General features: G+C 38.0%; 1 non-coding gene across 1 annotated transcript; it reads right to left on the minus strand.

Moving 5' to 3' along the window:
• Positions 1–2454: 2454 nt before the first annotated feature.
• LOC144708098 (small nucleolar RNA R71) lies at positions 2455–2562 on the minus strand. The gene has a single exon (XR_013582646.1). It is a non-coding gene; the product is annotated as a small nucleolar RNA R71 (small nucleolar RNA).
• Between the last annotated feature and the right edge of the window lie 5467 nt (positions 2563–8029).

Genomic DNA, 8029 nt, shown 5'->3' on the forward strand with positions numbered 1-8029 from the left:
AACTTTATGGGACTTATTTGAGCTTGAAATAATTATTTTTTAATGAAAATGATAATGTTAATAATTAATTTCGAGATTTAGTACAGGGAGGAATCACTGAATTTTCTAGAATTTTCTAGGATTTTTCAGAATTTTTTGAGATTTATTTGAAGAGGAAATACATTTTTCTAAGAAAAAAAGATATATTTATATGGAAGCAAATGATTATTAAGATAATTTTGGAACCTTGAAGTGTTTATTGTAAGTTTTTGTTGCAATCATACCATCAAAACAGCTCTCGGTCGTGGTTTCAGGCATAAAGATGTTATTTAAACTTTTCTATGGTTTTATTACAAATGATTTACTATTTGTTTTAATATTTTAGGGAAAAAAATGGAGAAGAGAGAGTGCGCACTGGGTATATACGCAATTACCTGTGGGCGGCGTCATACAGCAATGCCAGTTTTTAAGAGGGGCCACAGCGTGGCCGTAGGATGATAATCCGACGGCGCTTAATGAGGGCTGGGAGGTAAAATCATCGCCTGCACAGCGCATATAATGTGCGTGTTTGGGCGGTGACGTGGCGAATTACAAGTTGACAGAGTGATGAAAAAAATGCACATGCACGTGCGTATCAAAACGTATTTAAAATGCGACGTTTGAAATTTCTTTTTGTTCTTATTTTCGCAAGGGGGTACATGGCCCAAAGAGGATGCGTTCGCCTGGAGGAGTTAAAAAGCCGTCCGCCAATCAGCGGAAGACACGTCAGCGCGCGGGAAAAAAATATAAATATAAATAAATGAATTTAAATCCATCGCCTAATATTGGTTTGAATTCATTTATTCATAACTTTTGATCGAGAAGTCCGATTGAGACGATTTTTTTATGGATTTGCTCGTATTGATCCCCTCTTTCAATAAATATTTTTTGGATCACTGAGATCAAGCCTACATTGATAGATCAAAATTAATTACTAATTATGGGTGTAATGGTAATTTTGATTATTTTACCTTGGCATAAAAGCCAAATTTAGAGAGGAGAGGGCGATTCTTGATGGTTCTCTATCACATCTGAAAGAGAGAGAGAGCCCTAGACTGGACCAACCTGTCTGGTACATTTCCCTTCATTGTATTTCAATTTTGGTGCATTTTGAATGAAGTTAGTTCAATTTCTTGATTGTTCTTCTTGATTCTGGTCTGAAATTCTAAATCACTTGGCTTGAGCGGCATGTACAAGCCCTGATTAGGATTGAGAGAAGAATTTAAGAGATTTAACTAGGTATTCAACTGCATGCCCAAATAAAACTCTAAAAAACCTTGAATTCTAGGATATTAAAACTTTGTTTTATTTTATTTATTATCTAATATTGTAGTCATTCATGAATTATCAAATCTACAAAAACAAACCAACCAAATCAAAAAACCTTTATTCTTAAATCCCTCTAAAGTGAATTCCTTGATCCTCTCATTTGGATCAATTAATTCAACTTAAAGTTCCCTAAATTCTTCTACTCTTCTCATCTCTTCTACCTCCCTCTCTAAATTCCCTTTCTAATTAGGTTAACTTAATCTTCATTGAAGATCAAGTTAGTCCTAATTATTAAAAAATCATCGAATTTAATTTCCTTACTAGCCTCCCTTGGACGATACTTCGACTCATCATTGTGCATCTAAAGTGAGGTTTTATAAATTTGATTGTATAAGCTAAAATTGACAACAACAATGGTTAAAATTGCATAAATTTTGCCCCTATTTTTGAATTATCAATTGGCGCCGTTGCCGGGGAGGCAACGCTAAAGAATTCAACTTACGTTTATTTATAAAATAAAATTTGGCAAGTGTTGATTGAATTTCTGATAAGTATCTTTGTTATCAGTTTTAAATTGAAAGGTAATTTGGTGGCTAACAAGTAACGGGTGTTTGTGTTTGAATTAGTGGTTTTGTATGAAGTTTAGGTCTGGATTTGAGTCAAGGAGCAGTGACAGAGATTCCCCAATAATAGACACCCCCACACCGGAATCATCCTTCATTGAACCTACATTCATAGAAGAGACGTTAATCAGAACCCCACCAATGGATCCTATAGGAAATGGAGTAGGAAACCCTAAAGTAGTTAACAATGGACGAAGGAGGATTAGAGAATATTCAACATCAGCTTCAACTAATCTTAACCAGGATATCTGACCCTATTGGAGATGATGTGATGCTTAGAATTGACCCACACCAATTTCAGTTACTACCATCCTTTTTAGGGAAGGCAAATGAAGAGCCGTAGGATTTTTGAGAAAAATTTGTATGAAGCCTGTGATAGTTGTACTTACCCCAGAATTTCGAAGGAAGTAGTGAGAATGAAATTGTTCCCTCATACCCTTAAGGATAGAGCCAAAGATTGGTTTAGAACGTTGGGGAAAAACGTCGAATCCTGGAATGAGATGGAGAAAAGTTTTTTAAAGAAATATTATATAGTGGCGAGGACGAACTCCTTTAGAAGAGAAATTAGGAATTTTCAGCAGGGAAATGATACCTTTAGTGAAGCTTGGGAAAGATTGATGGGGCTCATAAGAAAATGCCCCCACCATGGCATTCTCAAATGGGAGTTAGTTCAAATATATTATGAAGGATTGAATGATGTCGAAAAAGGAAGAGTTGATATTTCAAGTTGAGGAGCAATAGCAGACATGTATGAAGATGAAGCCATGGCCCTCCTACAAAAGATGTCAGACAATCTAGCCTACCACCAAGACGCTTCTGATCATGTAAGGGTCATCCCTCGAAAGGGTGGATTATTGAATGTTAGTGGTGTTGAACCTCAGATCACTATGGATCGAATTGAAAAACAGATAGGTGTCATGATGGGAAAAGCTATGGGGAAGATGAATGAAAAAATTATCTCATTGTGGCAAGGGCAGAGTAGTCGATGAGCACACAACCAAATAAATCGATGCGAGATGTGCTCAAGCGATAGCCATACGTGAGAAGAGTGCCCTATGATTTCAGAAGTGAATGCTATAGACAGGCAGAAGGTGAATAATGGTCAATGGGCCCCTAGGGGAAACTTAGGAGGACAGGGATGGAACAATAATAATCGGCCATCTCAACAACAATTCCAACCAAACGCGAACCATCCACATCAACAACAACATTATTGACCTTATTGAAAATTTTCAGATCCCACTAATGCGACTCTCACCAAGGTAATTGAACAGCTTCGAGAGGAGAAGAAGAGGATGATCCAGCTTTTTGAAGAAGTGAAGGAGAGGCATCAACGGGATATGGATAAGCTCAAGGCGGAGGTCGGACTTCACATCGGTCAACAATTCTTGCATGGTGGGGCACCACGAGGTACTTGTGAAGACCCCACGAAGATGGGCACAAAACCAGCTAAAATCCCTACCCAGGCTTATATTAATGCTAGTAATTTGCTTTATGTTGATGATATGTGTAGCATAGCTAGTGAGCATACCCATAATCTGCATGCCATGACCGAAAATAAGGAAGAAGGAGAGTTAAGTGCTGTGTCGAAACATAGAAGTGGGAGAGAACTATCTAATCCATTTGTAGCTGTAGAAAAACAAAAGGTGGCTGAGGAGAATTTAGATGAACGAGAAAAAGATGAGGAAAATGTAATAGAGGAAAATCCGGAAAAGGAACCCGATCCAAAAGCTTACTGTCCACCTATTCCTTTCCCTAGTGCTTTACAATCAAAGAAGGAAAAATCGAAAGGTAGCCCACTTCTTGAGTATTTAAAGGAAGCCATCGTTGAAACTCCTGTTTTGGATGCAATACTATACATCCTTGATTACTCCAAATTTGTGAAAAGTCTGTGCACACCTCCTACGAAGCAAAAGAGGATTCAACTTTCTGAGAATATTAGCTGAATATTTTTGCACGAATTACCTCAAAAGCGCAAAGATCCCGGAGCACCAGTAATAAAATGTGAAATTAGAGGGGAAATATTCACAAAGCCTTACTTGATTTGGGAGCAAGCGTGAATATTATGCCTAAGGCTTTCTTTGAAACTTTAAAATTTGGTGAATTGCAACCAATGAATTTAGAATTACAGTTAGCGGACAGATCAATTAGAAGACCATGTGGTCAGCTGGTGGATGTGGTTATGAAAGTGGAAAAATGTTCATTTCCCGTAGGTTTTATACTAGTGGATGTGAAATTTTCAGGAAAAATTAGTCATGCACCCATTATTTTAGGACGCCCATTTTTAGCGATCGCAAGAGTAAACACTGATTGGAATGAAGGGAAGATTAAATTGCGAATGGGAAAAGAGGAGATTGAACTACCAACTTCTCAATTGATGAGATGTCCCAATAGTAGTCAGGAAGATATTTATACATGGTCCTTAAATGATGAAGAGGATGAATGCAATGCTATGGTTAAAATGACGTACGATGTGTTGTAGTGAATGAGAGTGTTTATGAGGGGGAAGAGGATGACGGAAAAAAAAAGAAGTGTGAGAGTATGGATAATCATATATCCATGCCCACTAATGAATTAGAGTTGAAACCTCTTTCTTCTCATCTTAAATATGCTTTCTTAGGTCCAAGAAAAATGTACCCCGTGATTATCTTGTCTACACTCACCATGGAGCAGGAAGCTAACCTCTTAAATGTATTACTAAAACATAAAAGCTCCATTGGATGGACCATACAAGACATCAAGGGAATCAGCCCTGATGTCTGCCAGCATAGAACTTTTATCGAGGAAGGGTCAAAGCCATCGGTACAACATCAACATCCACTAAACCCTTATCTATATGATGTAGTGTCCAAAGAAAGTACCAAGTGGCTGAAAGCGCGATTCATTTATCCTATTTTAGATAGTAAGTGGGCTAGTCCAATCCACGTAGTACCCAAAAAAACAGGAATTACTGTTAAAAAAAATCAGGATGGAGAAGAGATCCAAACTAGGTAGTGTCAAATTGAAGGGTGTGCATAGATTATAGGAAGTTAAATTTAGAAACCAAAAAAGACCACTACCCTTTGCCTTTTATTGATCAAATACTAGAAAAATTAGCGGGCCAAAGTTTTTATTGTTTCTTAGATGGTTATTCAGGAGACAATCAAATTGGAATTCATGAAAGTGACCAAGATAAGACTACATTCACGTGTCCCTTAGGAACATTCGCTTTTAGAAAAATGCCATTTGGACTTTGTAATGGGCTAGCAACCTTTCAAAGGTGCATGAGTGCTATGTTTTTTGATCTTATTGGTACATGCCTCGAGGTTTTCATGGATGACTTTTGTGTGTTTGGGGAATCTTTTGAGTGTTGCTTGTCTAACTTGGATAAGGTGTTACAGATTTGCGAGGAAAACAAGTTAGTGCTTATTTGGGAGAAATCCCATTTTATGGTAGTCAGATCGTACTAGGCCACCATATCAGCAAGGAGGGGCTGGCGGTGGACAAGGCAAAGATCGAGATCATCAAGGAGCTTGCACTACCATCCACCCTAAAGTAACTTAGAGGCTTTTTGGGGCATGCTGGATTTTATTGTCGCTTTATTAAAGATTTTGCCAAAGTGGCTAAACCTCTCACTTTGCTTCTTTCTAAAGACAAAGAACTTATTTTGAATGACGAATATAAGTTGGCTTTTAATTTGATTAAAGAAGCATTAGTTATGGCACCAATCTTACAAGATCCAAATTGGAGTGTTCCCTTTGAGATTTTTTGTGATGCTTCAGATTATGCACTGGGAGCAGTTTTGGATCAACGCAAAGACAAGAAACCTACAACACTTTATTACGCAAGTAAGACTCTCGACGCTGCTTAGGTAAATTACTCTACCACGGAAAAGGAGTTACTTGCAATTGTCTTTGCTTTAGATAAATTTTGATCTTACCTTATAGGCAGTAAGATTATAATCTTTTCAGATCATGCTGCACTTAAATATTTGCTAAGCAAGAAAGAAACAAAAACTAGATTAACGAGATGGATTTTATTAATGCAAGAGTTTGATATTGTAATTCGAGATAGGCGGGGAGTGGATAACGAGGCAGCCGATCACCTCTCCCGCTTATCGATGCCTTCTCTAGTTCCCATCGTAGATTCTTTTCCTGATGAGCATATTCTAGGAATTTCTACGAGGAAATTACCTTGGTATGCTCATATAGTAAATTACTTGGTAACTGGTCAATTACCCCATGGTTGGGATTATGATGATCGAAAAAGTTTTTTAAGGGCATTAAGTATTATTATTGGGATGAGCCTGAATTATTTAGAATGGGAATTGATCAAAATTTTAGAAGGTGTATACCAGAGGAAGAACAATGGAGAGTTTTAGAATCTTATCACTCATCTTTGTGGGGAGGACATTACTCCTCCAAGATCACCGCGCATAAGGTGTTACAATGTGGCTTTTATTGGCCTCATCTTCATCGTGATGCATACAAATTCTGTAAGAGATGCATTCGTTGCCAAGTAGTGGTGAATGTAGTTCGCAACGATACTATGCCTCTACACCCTATTCTTGAAGTTGATTTTTTTGATCTTTGGGGTATTGATTTTATGGGACCCTTTCCTTCACCTTTTGGCTATGAATATATTTTGGTAGGTGTCAATTATGTCTCTAAGTGGGTAGAAGCCATACCAACACGAAACAATGATCACAAAGAAGGTGTAAAATTTGTCAAAGATTATATCTTTTCCCGGTTTGGATGCCCACGAGCTATTATTAGTGATGGTGGAAGCCATTTCAATAACAAAGTCTTTAAATAATTGTTGAAACAATATGGAGTTCATCATCGACTTACCACCCCCTATCATCCTCAAGTCAATGGCCAAGTGGAAGTCTCAAACAGAGAGATTAAAAAAATATTGAAAAAAAATTATTAACCCTAATGGGAAGGATTGGTCGAGCAAGTTGCCGGATGCGTTATGGGCATATCGGACTGCATATAAAACCCCATTAGGAATGTCGCCATTTAGGTTAGTCTTTGGAAAAGCTTGTCATCTTCCCTTAGAAATGGAACATCGCGCTTTATGGGCTATTAAGAAACTTAATCTCTCTTTAGATGATGTAGGTGAACACCGTTTATTGCAGCTGCATGAATTGGAGGAGTTGCGAAATATAGCATATGAGAGTTCTCGCATCTACAAAGCCAAGATGAAGGCATTCCATGATCAACACATACACAGGAAAATTTTTGTCCCCGAACAAAAAGTCTGGTTATATAATTCTCGACTTAAACTTTTTTCAGGGAAGCTTAAATCAAGATGGGATGGACCTTACATCGTATGCCAACCTTTTGACAACGGGTCTGTCCTAATTCGAGACCCAAAATGTGGGGCAGAATTCAAAGTCAACGGGCAGCGCTTGAAACCTTTCCTCGAACACGAGCCTCACCCTCCCAATGAGGATATTTCCCTAGCAGCGGCGACATCACCATTCGATTAGAATTCTCAATCAGATGTTTATTTTTTGTTATTTGTCTTAGGATTTATTTTTGCACTATGTTGGCATCTTATTTTTGTTGTGTCTTCTATGGTACCTTTGACCAGATTGAGAGCGTATGTGATTCAATGAAGCAGCAGTGTCTCCAGGATCTTTCACTCATCGCGCCATTGAGCACAATGTCGCTGATCTCACTGTTTGCCATTCTCAATTCAATTTTCCTTTTAGTTATTCTTTTATTACATTGCGGACCATGCACGTTTTAGTTGGGGAAGGGAATCTTGTAGTTTATATGGAAAATTGCTATTCATGCATTGAATTTTAGAAAAATTTACATGAGAGAAAAATGGACGTGATAGAAAAATTTCCATCCGATGGGTTTGGGATTATGTGTAGAGAAGTAAGCTCCTAGAGCAGATCAAGAGCATGCTAGAGGTGGAACATTGTTTGAATTTGAGCAATGTGGGTTCGATTTCAATTTGGAAAGGTTGTCTAATAGGTGATTAGATGATGGAAAGTCTAAGGGCAGAAGCGCTATGCTCCAAAGGTGGAGTGACGAGTGAATTGAGATCCCCCATCCCATCAGCTCACAATAGCCGATCCCACTTAAGTATTTTGTCTCACCATTAGCCTACTCTCATTTCAAAAT

Source organism: Wolffia australiana, chromosome 9 (assembly GCF_029677425.1).
Source record: "Wolffia australiana isolate 7733 chromosome 9, ASM2967742v1".
NCBI classification, from domain to species: domain Eukaryota; kingdom Viridiplantae; phylum Streptophyta; class Magnoliopsida; order Alismatales; family Araceae; genus Wolffia; species Wolffia australiana.